The sequence below is a fragment of the Oryctolagus cuniculus genome, chromosome 1 (assembly GCF_051225735.1).
Source record: "Oryctolagus cuniculus isolate XC-2025 breed Fujian yellow rabbit chromosome 1, ASM5122573v1, whole genome shotgun sequence".
Classification (NCBI taxonomy): Eukaryota; Metazoa; Chordata; class Mammalia; order Lagomorpha; family Leporidae; genus Oryctolagus; species Oryctolagus cuniculus.
Genome location: NC_142867.1, coordinates 40,006,220 through 40,020,829, shown reverse-complemented (window position 1 = coordinate 40,020,829; position 14,610 = coordinate 40,006,220). Strand labels below are relative to the sequence as shown.

The following is a 14,610-nucleotide window of genomic DNA, read 5'->3' as shown; positions in this document are numbered from 1 at the left end:
CATATACACTTTTATCCCTCTATTTCACATGTATATTTCAGAATGTATCTGCACAGTTTTCAATTTTTTTTTGGACTTATTCAGTATGAGATTCATGTATTCAGGGTGAATTAAATTAATTGTGCATTACTGTCTCCATTTACCATTTCCTCCCTAATAATGAATTTTTAATATGAGAATGGCAATTAAATGGGACTCAGGTTATAGCTTCTCTCCCTGATACCATGGCAGAAATTCTCATTGACCCTAGCAATGATTTTTGATGAGTCAAATTGCAGACTCACAATTGTTCTTATGATAATTTGCGAGGAAATCTGAATTAATCATTAAAACCATTTTTGCCATGTTTGTTTTTAAGCAAAATAATAATCAAAACCACTGTGTGTGCCTATTGTATGTTGTACAGTCTGCTTGGAGTTTTGTGTGTATTATCCATAATTCTCACTGAAACAGTACAAGACAGCTTTTATGTTTTTCCGTCTTTCAGTCAGGAAAACAAATTATCGAATTTCAAGTAACTTAACTAAGTTCAGATTGTTCTTTGTGGACTCTAAAACAGCTATACCTGACCCTGAATTCCCACTTGTTCTGTTGAGTAATTTGTCTTAAAAGAATGACTGATGACTGCAAAGGCTATAGATTTTTAAGCTGATGGCCTAGTGGTGAGGATGAAACCATGCTGTCTGGGGCTGACCCCACTAGAGGAATTTCATTATTTTAAATTCATGAACAAATTGTGCTCCTTGTATATACTTCAAATGGCTAGGCCAGCTCTGAAATTAGTTTGATCTTTGGAGGAAGGAGACATTCCTGTGTATTGCAGTGTAGCGCTGTAGTGTTTTCAATATGCACCAACAAATATTAATAAATTATGATTTAATAGTTTGTTCTATATTCTTGCTTTTTTGTACTCATTACCTTTTTTATTAATAAGTTGGATAGGGATCATGTCAACATTCTGGATTATGTTCTTAGAATTGTATTTACAAATCACATTGATTCTGTTAAAAACTAATTAAAATTAAAATTAAAAATTTTTAAAAATACTTATTTATATTATAACAACACTAAATTCCCCATTTAAAGAATATTCTTCAACACAATGAATGAATACTGTTTTCTTTTGTTTTTTGTTTTTATCTAGAAACTTTTTATTTAAAGTATACAAACTTCATGCATTTCATGTACACTTATTTTGGAACATAGAGATTCATCCCACCCTACTCTCCCTCCCTCCCACACTCCCATTCTTCTTTTTCCTCCATCTCTTATTCTCATTTTACTTTTTACAAAGACATATTTTCTGTTAACTTTATACTCAGAAGATTAACCCATGGGGCTGGTGCTGTGGCATAGAAGGTAAAGCCACTGCCTGCAGTGCCAGCATCACATATGGGTGCTGGTTCAAGTCTCAGTTGCTCTGCTTCAGATCCAGCTCTCTGCTGTGGCCTGGGAAAACAGCAGGAGATGGTCCAAGTGCTTAGGCCCCTGCACCCACATGGGAGACCTGGAAGAAGCTCCTGGCTCCTGGCTTTGGACCTGCACAGCTTCGGCCATTGCAGCCATCTGGGGAGTGAACCAGCCAATGGATGACTTTCTCTTTCTCTCTCTCTCTCTCTCTCTCTGTCTCTCTGTCTCTCTGCCTCTCCTTCTCTCTCTGTGTAACTCTGACTTTCAAATAAATAAATAATCTTAAAAAAAAAAAGAGTAACCCTTCACTAAGAGTTCAACAAGTAGTATGAAAAAAAAAAAAAAAAACTGCTCCTCAATGGAAGAGACAAGGGCTATAAACAATCATCAAATCTCAGAATGTCCATTTCACTCTAATAAATTACATTTTAGGTACACTATTAATTACTTCAGATCAAGGAAAACATATGGTATCTGTCTTTTTGGAACTGGCTTATTTGACTAAGTATAATGGTTTCCAGTTGCATCCATTTTGTTGCAAAAGACAGAATTTCATTTCTGAGAAGTGCTCCATAGTGTATATATACAATAATTTTTATTTCCAGTCAACAGTTGATGATCATCTGGGTTGATTCCATATCTTAGCTATTGTGAATCATGCTGCAATAAAATTGATGTACAGATAACTCTTTCATATGCTGATTTCATTTCCTTTGGATAAATTCCCAGGAGTGAGATGGCTGGGTCATATGGTAGGTGTATATTCTGATTTCTGAGGTATCTTCATACTGTCTTCCACAGTGGCTCCACCAGTTTACATTCCCACCAACAGTGGATTAGGGAACATTTTCCTCCACATGCTCGCCAGCAGCTGTTATTTGTTGAATTCTGTATAAAAGCCATTCTAACCAGGGTGAGGTGAAACTCATTGTGGTTTTTATTTGCATTTCCTAGATGGCTAATGATCCGTAAGCATTTTTTAAAGTGTCTGTTGGCCATTTGAATTTCCCCTTGAAAAATGTCTGTCCCAGTCCTTTGCCCATTTCTCAAATGGATTGTTTCTTTTGGTGTTGCTGAGTTTCTTGAGCTCTTTATGGATTCTAAATATTAATTCTTTATCAGTTGCATGATTTGCAAAATATTTCTCCCATTCTGTTGATTGCATATTCACCTTGCTTATTGTTTCTTTTATAGTACCAAAGCTGCTCAGCTTGATGTAATCCCATTTGTCAATTTTGGCTTTGATTACCTGTGCTTCTGGGGTCTTGACCAAGAACTCTTTTCCTATGCCAATGTCTTGCAGGGTTTCTCCAATGTTCTCTAGTAATTTGATGGTGTTGGTTGCGAGATTTAGGTCTTTGATCCATTTTAGTGGATTTTTATGTAAGGTGTAAGTTATGGGTCTTGCTTCACACTTCTGCATGCAGAGATCCAGTTTTCCCAGCACCATTTGTTTTGTATTATATTAATTGTTAGTTTCCTCATGAGGAAAAGTGTTACATGTATCCTCTTTAAATTATATTCTTAGCATTAACAGTACCTCAATGACTGGCTGAATGCCTGATATGGAAGTCTATTCCCAAGATTTTAACAGCTCAGTTGGTGGGACAAAAATGTACATGTGTCAATCAAGAGCAAACTATATAACTGGATAGTTGTTCCATCATGAGAGACATAATGTCAACCTTATCATAAAGGCAGTACTGTAAGAACTGTCAAAGTTTTGGCTTAGTGGACCAAAAATAGGCACTTAAGTGGAAAAACTTCTCAAGACAAGCTGCTGTTTACCCAAATAGCTGTATCTTCTTTCTCTTTTGAGAATTAGGTTATCCTATTGACTTAATCTTGTTATTGAATGAATTGTGCTCCCCTTCTTCTGATTTCACATGTTGAAACCTAACTGCAAGTATGGATAGAACCTTTAGAGTTGATTTAAGATTAAATGAGGTCACACATGCATGACCATAATCCAATATTATTGTTGTTCTTTTAAGAAGAACAAGAGGCACCAAAGGATGCATGTACACAGGCATATAGAGAAGCAGATGAAAGCTGGTGTTCATAAGACAAGGAGAGAAACCTTAGGAGAGATTAAATTTGCTAACATCTGTATATAAATATTTTAACCACATTATATTGGAACCCTGACTAACACAGACCCTGAAAACTGACATCAGTTAATCAAGACTTGCACATGGATTACCTGATAGGTTTGCATTATGTCATTAACCATCAAAGTCACTGATGGGAAGTTATTTAATTGTTATGGGTTGAAGCTTCCTCACCTGGATTATGGAAGAACTCATAAATATCTCTAAGATATTCCAAAATACAAATTTCTTGGGAATAAAAATATCCCTAGTTTTCCCAGCCCACCAAATTGTCTTATTCTCTCAATAAATACATTTAGTAGATCATATCTCTCATTGTACCCCTTGCCAATATTTTATAGAATTTTTATATTAATTTTAAGATATTACTATAGCTCCAAAAAAGACTGTCTCTCTGTCTCTTCCTGCTTATACCTGCTTTCAAGGCCATGCATGTCTCTAAATGGCAGGATGTTTTCTGTGTTGATTCTCTCTCCCATTAAAATCCTGAATTCCATAAATATTGAATTCCATGTGAATGGACCAAAATCCCCAGTGACAGAGAACTCTTGTCTAAAACTGTAGAGAGAATTTGCTTTGTTTCATCAAGATGAATACAATTACTTTGTAAGTAATAATAAATAGTTCTGTGTGTCTTACAGAGTGGCCTTGAAGAATCTATTAGCCAGGACTTTCCTATAATAATAAAATGGCTTCCAACATTAATTTCTGAATTATCTCTGTACCATAGTTTATGCCAATAACTTCAGTGCAAAATGCCTCACACGGTCTGCGCTGGCAGGAAACTGGAGTCAGCAGTTGGAGCTGGGAATCAGTCCCATGTACTCCCATAAGGGACATGGCCATGTTACCTGGCATCCAACTGCTAGACAAAACACCTACCTCTGCTATTTTCTAATTTACAATTTTTTTTCCCACTGTTGTCCTCCAATTCTTCTTATTCTATCTCCTTTTTCTCCTTCTTCCCCTACCTTTCCTCTGTTTTGCTCCTCCTGAATCCCTACTACTATTTTTAAAGTTTCTTTATTTCAGTTTGAAATCTCTGAAGTTAATAGCCATAATATAAAGATGATTTGTTTTTCATATTTTCATCCTTAAAAATAAGATAATTCATGTGGTCAGTTATCAAGTTTTTGCCATTTTCTTCCTTGCCTTTACTCTAATACCCTTGATCACCTTTAGGGTACTCCTCTAATTTGATCTTTTATTTTCAGCCAACTCTGATTCTTTTGTTTTTAAGCAGTTTCAACAAATTAAGCGCTCATCCCAATTAATCTCTTTTTTGTAAACTTACCCTTATTTTCTCTAATCTAACTCTGTATAAAGAAAGCATCTTCCATTTTCACAGAAAAACAATTAACTACTCCTTTATTTACTGCTATTTTCTAAGTTGGAGTAGTTCCCTAGTTTGGTGTATCAATGAGTCATCATGTGGGAGGTATCCTTCTATACTCAAAAATTTTAGATTTGTGAACATCAGTGGTTTCATCCTTTGTAGCCTGCTGCCTTACCAAAGAGAAAATAAAATTAGGTGAGTGAATATTCCTTTCTCTCTCTTTTAATAGTCAGATTCTTTTGATGTGAAGATTAGACCCATTCTTGGATGAAAATTAAATTGTCCTATTTAGAACAGCATATGTACCAGCAATAACTGAAAATTTTAAATAATGGATTTCTAGCCTTTCTGTACTCTTCATGATGAAAATCCAGACTTGCATAAATGAAATTGAACCAATATATTTTCTTTTTATAGATATCACTGAACATTTGTACAGCATCTTTAGTGAATGCATTTTCCCTTTCAACCTTGAATTTTTAAGTAACTATTTTTTACACTGTTTCAATTACATTTTCCAATCAGATGCTTACTGATTTTGTATAATATACCAGACTGTTTTAAGTAGAGCCATGAATAAGATGAGCAAGAATTTCTGTTCTTGGAGATTAATATTCTGTTTGCAGAGATAGACTAGATAAGAAAGGTGAATGCATAAAATATGAAACAAATGCTGTTTGGTGCCAAAAAAGTAACAAGGAAAATGATTGTGAAATAAGAATGAACATCTGAAGTTTTTCTTAGATTAGCTAGCTCATTGTTAAAAATTTATATTCATATTATAGCCATCTTATTTTAAAATATGTTGTTTCATGGAAATAAGAGCAATACATGCTTTATAGAATATTTGGATAATATAAATAATAAAAGATGAAATAAAATTAATCATAAATTGATTTTCACTACCTAGGAATTGCAACTTGTTTCACATTGTCTTATTTCCAGCATCTAATTCTTTTTCTAGATTTATACACATATATGTATACTTGTACCTATATACACACCCATATTTATAAGCACATGTACATACAGAAACAGGTGTAAGGGCTCGTTAAAAAGTCACTGCAATTTTGGTGATTATCCAATATATCAGACAATTTAGATTCTAGGACTAAATTGTTAAGATTTTAAATCAAAGTTCTGGTACTACTTAATTTTATGATTTGGGGGCAAGTTTCACATATATGTTTCAGTTTAAATATGTAACATAGAATATAATGTCACCTGACTCACAGTGCAATAAGAATTTAAAATGTTTTATATGCACACAGAGACACAAACAAGTACACACAGTATTCAGGACTATACATAATGCTATGTTAGTATTTGTTATTGATATAAATTAATGTAAAAGAACAAAAGACTTGTTAAAAGTTTCATGCAGATAAAAAATGGAAGAATAAGCATTATATTTGAACAAATATTAGCAATTAAGGAGTAAGAAGCAAGTAAGATTTTATGAGATGATTGAAGACAACTAGCAAGATGTTTACAAATTTCTGAGTTTTTGGTTGAGGCAGTACTTCTATACTTTCCAAACACACTAAATGTTCCAATGTTGTTAATTTAACTTGATCTTAAGCAATCTTATTTATTTCCATGTTTCACAGCTGTGTCATCAGTTTTGGGGATTTTTCATGTCTTATGAACCTGGGTGAATTAAAGCAACATAAAACTGGCATATATGGTAGTTGTATGGTATATATTGGTATATGTCTAAATACCATTTTAGGCTCATCTGTGCTCCTGGAATTAATCTATTCCTTTGAAAGAGGGAGTTCCTTCACACAACAGAAATTAACAAGAGTAACTTTTAAGAAAAAAACAAACAAATTTTGATAGAAGCAGATAAAAGCTAAATAATAATTGAGCTTTAATTATATAGTTTCTTTAGGGTTGCTTTGAAATTTATTCAGCATTATGATTTTGGTCATGATAAAAATGATGGACTACTATGCTTTAAGAGTATAAGGGACTACTACTATGTTCTAAGAGTATAAGGGACTCTTTTTTTAAATTTTTATTTATTTATTTACTTGATAGAGTTAGACAGTGAGAGAGAGAGAGAGAGAGAGAGAGAGAAAGGTCTTCCTTCAGTTGGTTCACCCCCCAAATGGCTGCTATGGCCAGAGCTATGCTGATCCAAAGCCAGGAGCCATGTGCTTCCTCCTGGTCTCCCATGCGGGTATAGGAGCCCAAGCACTTAGGCCATCCTCCACTGCCTTCCCAGGCCACAGCAGAGAGCTGGACTGGAAGAGGAGCAACCAGGACTAGAACCTGACACCCATATGGGATGCTGGCGCCTCAGGCAGACGATTAAGCAAGTGAGCCATGGCAGCAGCCCCAAGGGACTTTTCCCACTCATGCATAATATAGTCATACAAGTGTTTTGACTTTTACCTGACTAGAAATAAGTTGTCAATAAATAGTGTTTTTGCAGAAATTGAATGCTTACAAGCACAAATAAGTGAGTGAATTTTAGCCGGCCACATTTAAAATATTCAAACCGTGGAAGATTCAGCATTAAATCTTCTTGCTACTCTGTGAGCTCAAACAAAGATACATCGTGAACACAAATATAAAATATAACAGATGATTAGAAGATGAAGGATTGGGCACATATTATGCTTAACTACTTTATTGTTTAGTTTTTACATATAGAAAGGAAGAAAAAAGATGGATGTGCATGAAATGATAAGAAAAATATGACAGCAAAGTTACAGCAGAGCTCTCAAAACTAGCAGAAGCCAGGAGTCATTCAGCTAGGCAGAATGATGTCATTCCTTAAGTCTCCTGAAAATGTACAAAGCACAGTTTTAAAAAACTGAAAAAAAAAGGGGGGGTGGATATGGCAATAGGAGTAGTGAGTCCAAATGTATCAAAATGCATTCTTGTTATTCTAAGGGTCTTGAGTTGTGAAATAAAAGCAATAAATGTATCAAAAGTATGGAACATTGAGACAAAACAATCACCTACATTACTAATAAAGCTAGTAGCACATAGTAATACATGAAACAGTCAAATGGGTTTGTTAAAAGTACCAAGAACAACACACACATACCGATTCATAGGCAACTCTGGATCAATCCAAACCTTCTCTATCAGGTAGTATTAGGATGCTAGATGCTTGGTGACTTCTATATTATTCTAAGCTTTTTCTATATCCTGCTAAAACTCTGGGACAAAAAGAGTCTCATCTGATACACTTGGTACAAAATAAAAACTACCTAACCCAAAATAGAAATAATGATAAGTAATACACAGAATGAAAGCTGTGTTAGAAAAGAGAATGAATATGAGGCTGCCAGGTATTAAAGAGAAACATCTCAGAAGAATTAATGTGTCAGAAAATAACCTAATACAGATAATTGGGAGCTATCCCTGGAAAGAAAAGATGAAAAATCCAGTGCAGGATATTGATGAGTTTGGAAAGAGGAAAACAGATGCTAGTGGAACACAAAGAACCTTCCAACCTGGTTGTAAAATTTGGATATTTTTGAGTTTGAGAGAAAACATTGGATTGTTTTAAAAACCACGGGGATATAACTTAATTTCCATTTGTAAATTGCTCTGTATAGGATGCGAGTGCAAGAAGCAAGAGTAGTGAGAATGTGTTTTTGTGATCTGCATGAGAGGTGATTGGATCATTGGCTGTTAAAATGTTGAAGTAGGAAGAATGGTGAAAACTGGCAAAATTTGGCTTTTGTTCGAAGTTGGATTGAAGGGACCAGGTGGTAAATTGGTAAAATAAGTGAGGGAAAAGAAGGAACAAAGGTAAATTAAGATGTGTGCCTTGTGCAATTAGATATGTTGAGGGGATTCCCATTACTCAAAATATGGTTCAGTTAATCCTGATTTGAAGTCCCACCTTGTGTAGCCCATTCAGTGCTCTTGGTGTTTATAATTTTGTTCTGGGTTCTGTGGGCTGATAGATACAATTCTTCTTGGCTTCCTCTTTCATTCTCAAATTTTCACATGTATCTCATTGCTAAAGTCAGATACCAATTGCCTATTGGTAATTCTAAAGTTGTGAGAATTTCTATTGTCAATTTTAATAGATAAATCACTTAGTATAATGCTTAGAGGAAGGTTGATAATATGGAAGTATTCCTTGTTATTGTTATTTTGTTACATTTTATTATTTATTCTTATCATTTTAAGTCCTTTACTGTCATTTCTTTACCAATTTTGATGCAATTAGAAATAAGAAAACATTAATTGGTGCTCACGTATTAGTCCATTCTGGCTGCTATAACAGAATATCTAGCTGAGTAATGTAGAACCAACAGAAATGTATTCTTTGCACTTCTGAAGGCTAGGAAGTCCAAAATCAAGCCATCAGCAGATTTTGGCATCTAGTGAAGGTACATTTCTCATGACTGTGCATTTTATGAGTCCTTGTGGCAGAAGGGGCCACAAGGCTCCCTCAAATCTTCTTTACGTGGATTTTCATCCCATTGATGAGGGTGGAGTAGTTATGACCCAATCTCCTCCAAAAGCCCCCATATATTTATGTGATGCCCTGAGGGTTGGGTTTCTTTTTTTCCTTTTTTTTTTTTTTTTTTTTTTTGACAGGCAGAGTGGATAGTGAGAGAGAAAGAGAGAGAGAGAGAGAGAGACAGAGACAGAGAAAAAGGTCTTCCTTTTCCATTGGTTCACCCCTCAGTGGCTGCTGCGGTCAGCGTACCGCGCTGATCTGAAGCCAGGAGCCAGGTGCTTCCTCCTGGTCTCCCATGAGGGTGCAGGGCCCAAGGACTTGGGCCATCCTCCACTGCCTTCCTGGGCCACAGCAGAGAGCTGGACTGGAAGAGGAGCAACCGGGACAGAATCCAGCACCCCGAGCAGGCCTAGAACCCAGGGTGCTGGCACCGCAGGTGGAGGATTAGCCTATTGAGCCACAGCACCAGCCGAGGTTGGGTTTCACTATGTGATTTTTAGATTGGATACAGTATCATACCATAGCAGCATATATTTCATGAGACTGCATTTTGTGCTTTTTGTTCCTTTCGGTTGAGGCTGAATCCAGGCACACAATTCAGTCATTTTCTTTTTTCAGTATTGTTCTTCTCTCTTCGAAATCTGAGATTGTTGTGGACACTAATGGCTAAAATGTTAGAGGTCAGAGGAAGATAGTGTTTAGTAATTTAGGCTGAGGCAAATCAGTATGTAAATTACTGTCATCTCCTAAGACAGTTGCCCTAGGAACCTAATGATAACCAGGAGCTTTTAAGTCTGTGATTGTGGAGTGTCCCTAAGACACCACAGCAGAGTAACGGTGTTTTGTTTTTTTTTCACTTTAGTACTTGCTGTGGCCTTTCCCTAAAATGTTCTACCGCTGCTAGCATAGTGGATGTTCCTTCATTTATCACGCCACACTTCACTACCACAATACCCCATCCTTCCTAAACAGCTCTCACATTACTGCATTCTAAATTCCATTCTTTTATCACATTTTGGTTTTGTGCCACCTGGAATTATCCACAGAGTTACTTACTTTGTATTCACTATCTCATTCCACTGGCGTGTAAATGCCTAGGAAACATATTTGTGTTGTTCATTAGTACATAGTACATGACTTGACAAGTAGTAGGGACATGACACATGTTTGCGGACTGAGAGAATGATTTCATGGCTGTCATATATGGCCACTAAAGCCTCACTTCTACTACGTCTCTACCCCATCCTTTCATTCTTGTGAGTTTTATGAATAATATTGCCAGTTACATAGGAGATCAGCTTGTCCAGAGCTTCCCTCATCAGGGGACTCCGGGCCATATTATTTCACACAAACAGTAATAATAAGCTGCGACTTAGAACTTAAAAGATGATTCTCCAGTAGAGTTAAGATTAGACATTTTACTTGTAGAAAAAATATGAAATGGATTTTGTATATTTTTTTAATTTCCTGGAATAACATTCTTGATGGCAAGAAAAATCATGATTCTATTCTTTGTGTTTCAATTTGTTTTGAAGATACAATTTATTGATACCTATAGTCACTCTAATTTTTATATTCTCCCTAAGTTCTAGCAAATTTGGGGTAATAAGTTATTGCTTCACAAAATGCTTAGAAAATATACATTGTTTTTTATTTCCATTTTCATGAATTTTTTGAAGCTGTCTTGTATACAGGTGCATTGATACACACACATGCACACACACATGCAAACACACCCTCAATTTGTGCAAAGAATTTTCTGGGCTTAATAGTCTCATCAAACGTGAAGTAGATTGCATAAGAAATGGTAAATCATAAATGTGTCAATTTTTATTTCCCAAATTAAAGTTCCAAGGCAGTGGTGAAGTGAAGTATTGTGGACTCTGCTGATATTATAATATTAAAAATAGCACCCATACAATCAATATAGTTTTCAAATAAGTTGTAAATTCATAATTGGTAGCCAGCTTACACTCTCACACTTCAGTTTGCTCGTATTTCCGGAGACGAGAATGCAATTGGTGAAAATACCTTCTGATGTAATAGATTTGGTTCATTGGCTCTTAGTCCTTCTCCCTCTCCCACCCACTCTGTAGTATCTCAGATGAGAAATTATAGATCTTATACTTTAAGAAAATTTAGTAAAAATGAGTCTTATTTTTAAAAGCTGGGTACCTAAGAAGCAACAGTTATAGAAGCAGAATGTTGTCCCCAAATGCTCTTCTGCTGTGAAATTCATCACCATTTCTGAGAAATTACATAAATTCTTTCTCAAAACCCTCTAACTGGTAGCAAGCTAACACCAGTTATAAGCCTAGCCTTGTAAATGCTACTTTCTGACTCAATGGGAATGTGCCAAGGTTATGTAAAAATTACCCTGCTTACATAATTAGAACTGTGTGTTACCAAAGCTGAATGAATGCATTCTTTAGTTGGGAAAACACTGGCATTAATTGGAGAGAAGTCAAAGAATTGCAGTCTCTGAGCATAACTGTTTTGGAGCCATAATAATTTGCTACAGAGAGGAATGCTTACAGAGAAATAGCATTAATTTTAATTGGTTATGTCTCTGACTCTGAGTGAAGATATGAGATATTTGTAAATTTTGCTTTCTGCTCCTTAGTCCTGAATAGAAAAGAGATAAAATATATTGAATATGTAGTAAATAGAATGGGGACATTATGAGTCTCCAAGGTTCTGACTGCTGGTAAAAGAGGTTACAAACATAGAACAGAGGAAAGATAAAAACAATATTATTGTCCTTTGGTAAATACTAGTTTTCTATTGCTGTTACAACAAATTACCACAAAATTGATCACTTAGAATAGTACAAGTATATTCTCTTACATTTCTGGAAGTGAGAAATCCAAAATTAGACTCTACTGGGCTAAAGTCAAGGTGTCAGAAGAACTAATTTCTTCTGCAGGCTGTAGGGAAGAATCTGTTTTCTTAACTTTTCCAGAGGTTAACTACAGTTCTTCCCTTTGCCCTAATGCTGTTTAAAAGCCAGCAGTGTAGCAGCATCAACTCTATTTAACTGGCTTCTGCTTACATTTCTCTATGTGACTGTGACTGTTTTCTCTCCCTCTTATTGGAACCCTGTGGTTATGTTAGAATCAGAATCTTCATCCCAACTCTAGATCTCTAACTTCGTCACAGATTCCATGGACTTGGAAAGAGATGTCTTTGAGAGGGGAGTATTAGCTTGTCTACTACAGAGGGGAATTGGAAGTATTAATATGAGTATGATGTGAAGGTTATATATACGTATCCATGCACATAAATATGTTTTTAGATGTGTGTGAAGGGACGTGTGTGAATTCATAAAAGTATGTGTAAATGTTTATACATTTGTGTGCGGTGTGTATTGTGTGTATCTGCTCAATTAATTTATTCATTTATATGAGTCCTAGCCTTAATTTTTTATGTATAATTTATAAGTAGCAAATGTTGCACAATTTTAAGTTAATAATTCCATGTTGGTTCCTGACATAACTAAGAAGCAGGGTCACCCAGTGCCCAGATACTAGTTTGAAATATCATCTTCCAGTGAAAAAGAAATAGAGCGCCTTTAGAAATGATTTAGACTGAGATGGGGATAAAAGGATGATGAGCCAGGACAACTTATTATGCAATAAAGTACAAATGTATTCAGAGCATGTGGTGACATACAACTATAGAGTAAAATAATGATAATAATGAAATATAGCCAGTCATTGATTAAAATAGGAATTTGTGACTCCACATTTAAGTAGGTAGGTATAAATCAGTATTTATTTCCATCATAAATCAATATACCATATATCAATATATGATGGAAGGGTGAGTCCTGATTTCTATTATGGCACTAATTTACGAAGTTGTAAAGAATGGTGGATTTGGAAGATCAATATCTGGCAATTGGCATTATGTAGTTCATTCAGGTAGAAGTTTCAATGTATCCTAACGTTGGTGAGAGGAAGTTAATGAGTAATAGAATTTTTCATAACTTGCATCATCTCTCCACAAATGATTGGTCAATTGCACATGACAAGATGGTGATTTGATTGTGAAAGAAATGTGCCCTATGGTAACATGACCAGGTGATGGAAATTAGCAACACTTTGTTGCAGTGGTTGACAATCCTTCTAACATCCCAGAGTAGCTAAACATATGGCTTTTCCCAGGCCTACTTCTCAGTAGTGGAGGCTTCTTTCTTCGAATGTTTAAGAGGTAAATTTGTTGTATATAAATTTTCAGTAGAACTTTAATTGTGAGAATGCTGAAGGTTTAAACCTGGGATGTTTTCTCCAGAGACCATAGGCATTTTCTTTGTTAGGAGTCATGGATCAATGTGCCTCAGACAATTTTTTCCCACAGTTTAACTATCCAAGTTAAATGTGAAAGTTGACATTTTAGTGCATTATTTTGCAGTATGCCAAAGCTCTAATCTCCCAGGTAATACAAGCTTCCATGTACTCACCACTCACTATCAGTGTTCTTGTTCTAGATCATGATGGCTGCAATCTTTCTTTCAAATTCAGATAGTATTAATTTTTTTTTTATCATGTACAACATGGTGTTTTGAAGTGAATATACTTTGTGGACTGATTGTGTCCAGCTAAGCAACATTTATTATCTCAACTATTTTGTTTAATTCTTCATTATGATGTTTATGATACTTATATAAATGTTATATATATATATTTGTCCTTTAGATATCTTCATTGCTTCCTACAAACCTAGAAATATATTAAATATGTTTTAACTAGATTCAAGTGGTATTTTGACAAGAAAGCCCTTTAAAATGTCTAGTCTTTCATTATGAAAAGAAAGGAATTTTGTATATGAAGTTTTGTTTTTCTTCTAATGTACTGCATGTGCCTTATGGATAACAAAAATGTATAATCTTATTGCCTTGGCTTTACCATAAACTTTCATATAAAATAGTTGGCTATTAATGACAATTAAGGAATCCATGAAAGCCTTGTTGAAACTTTTCCCCTTCACAATAGCCCTTAATAAATCTAATAAAAGGGTTATGCATGGATCAACTAACTTAAGACTCTAAAGTGTATATATGAGAAGCAATTAATTGTTTTCTTATTTTACAATAAGGGAACAAAGATCAAGAGAAATCTAAATGAATTATTTAAGATGAAACCTTATGAGATTGCATTATGACTAATTTGATGTCCTTCAGATTTGATTGATGGTTTGATGTCTTTCAGGCATATATTCAAGTGGGGATTTAAGCATGTATAATTAAATATATAATTATTAAACTCTTTACAACCACCCACCCACACACAACCTATACCACTGTATACACACAG

The 14,610-nt window shown here is 35.1% G+C and overlaps 1 protein-coding gene across 3 annotated transcripts in view; it reads left to right on the top strand.

Annotated features, from left to right (window-relative positions):
• ANO3 (anoctamin 3) overlaps window positions 1-14,610 on the top strand; it is a 419,821-nt gene that overhangs the window by 157,367 nt on the left and 247,844 nt on the right. The window contains exon 1 of one of the 3 annotated variants that reach the window (XM_089310426.1): window positions 4,998-5,052. The exons of the other annotated variants lie outside the window; for them this stretch is intronic. The gene's annotated coding sequence lies outside the window, so the exon portion shown is untranslated. Of the gene's footprint in view, window positions 1-4,997; window positions 5,053-14,610 lie in introns of those variants that run through there. 3 annotated transcript variants of the gene reach the window in all.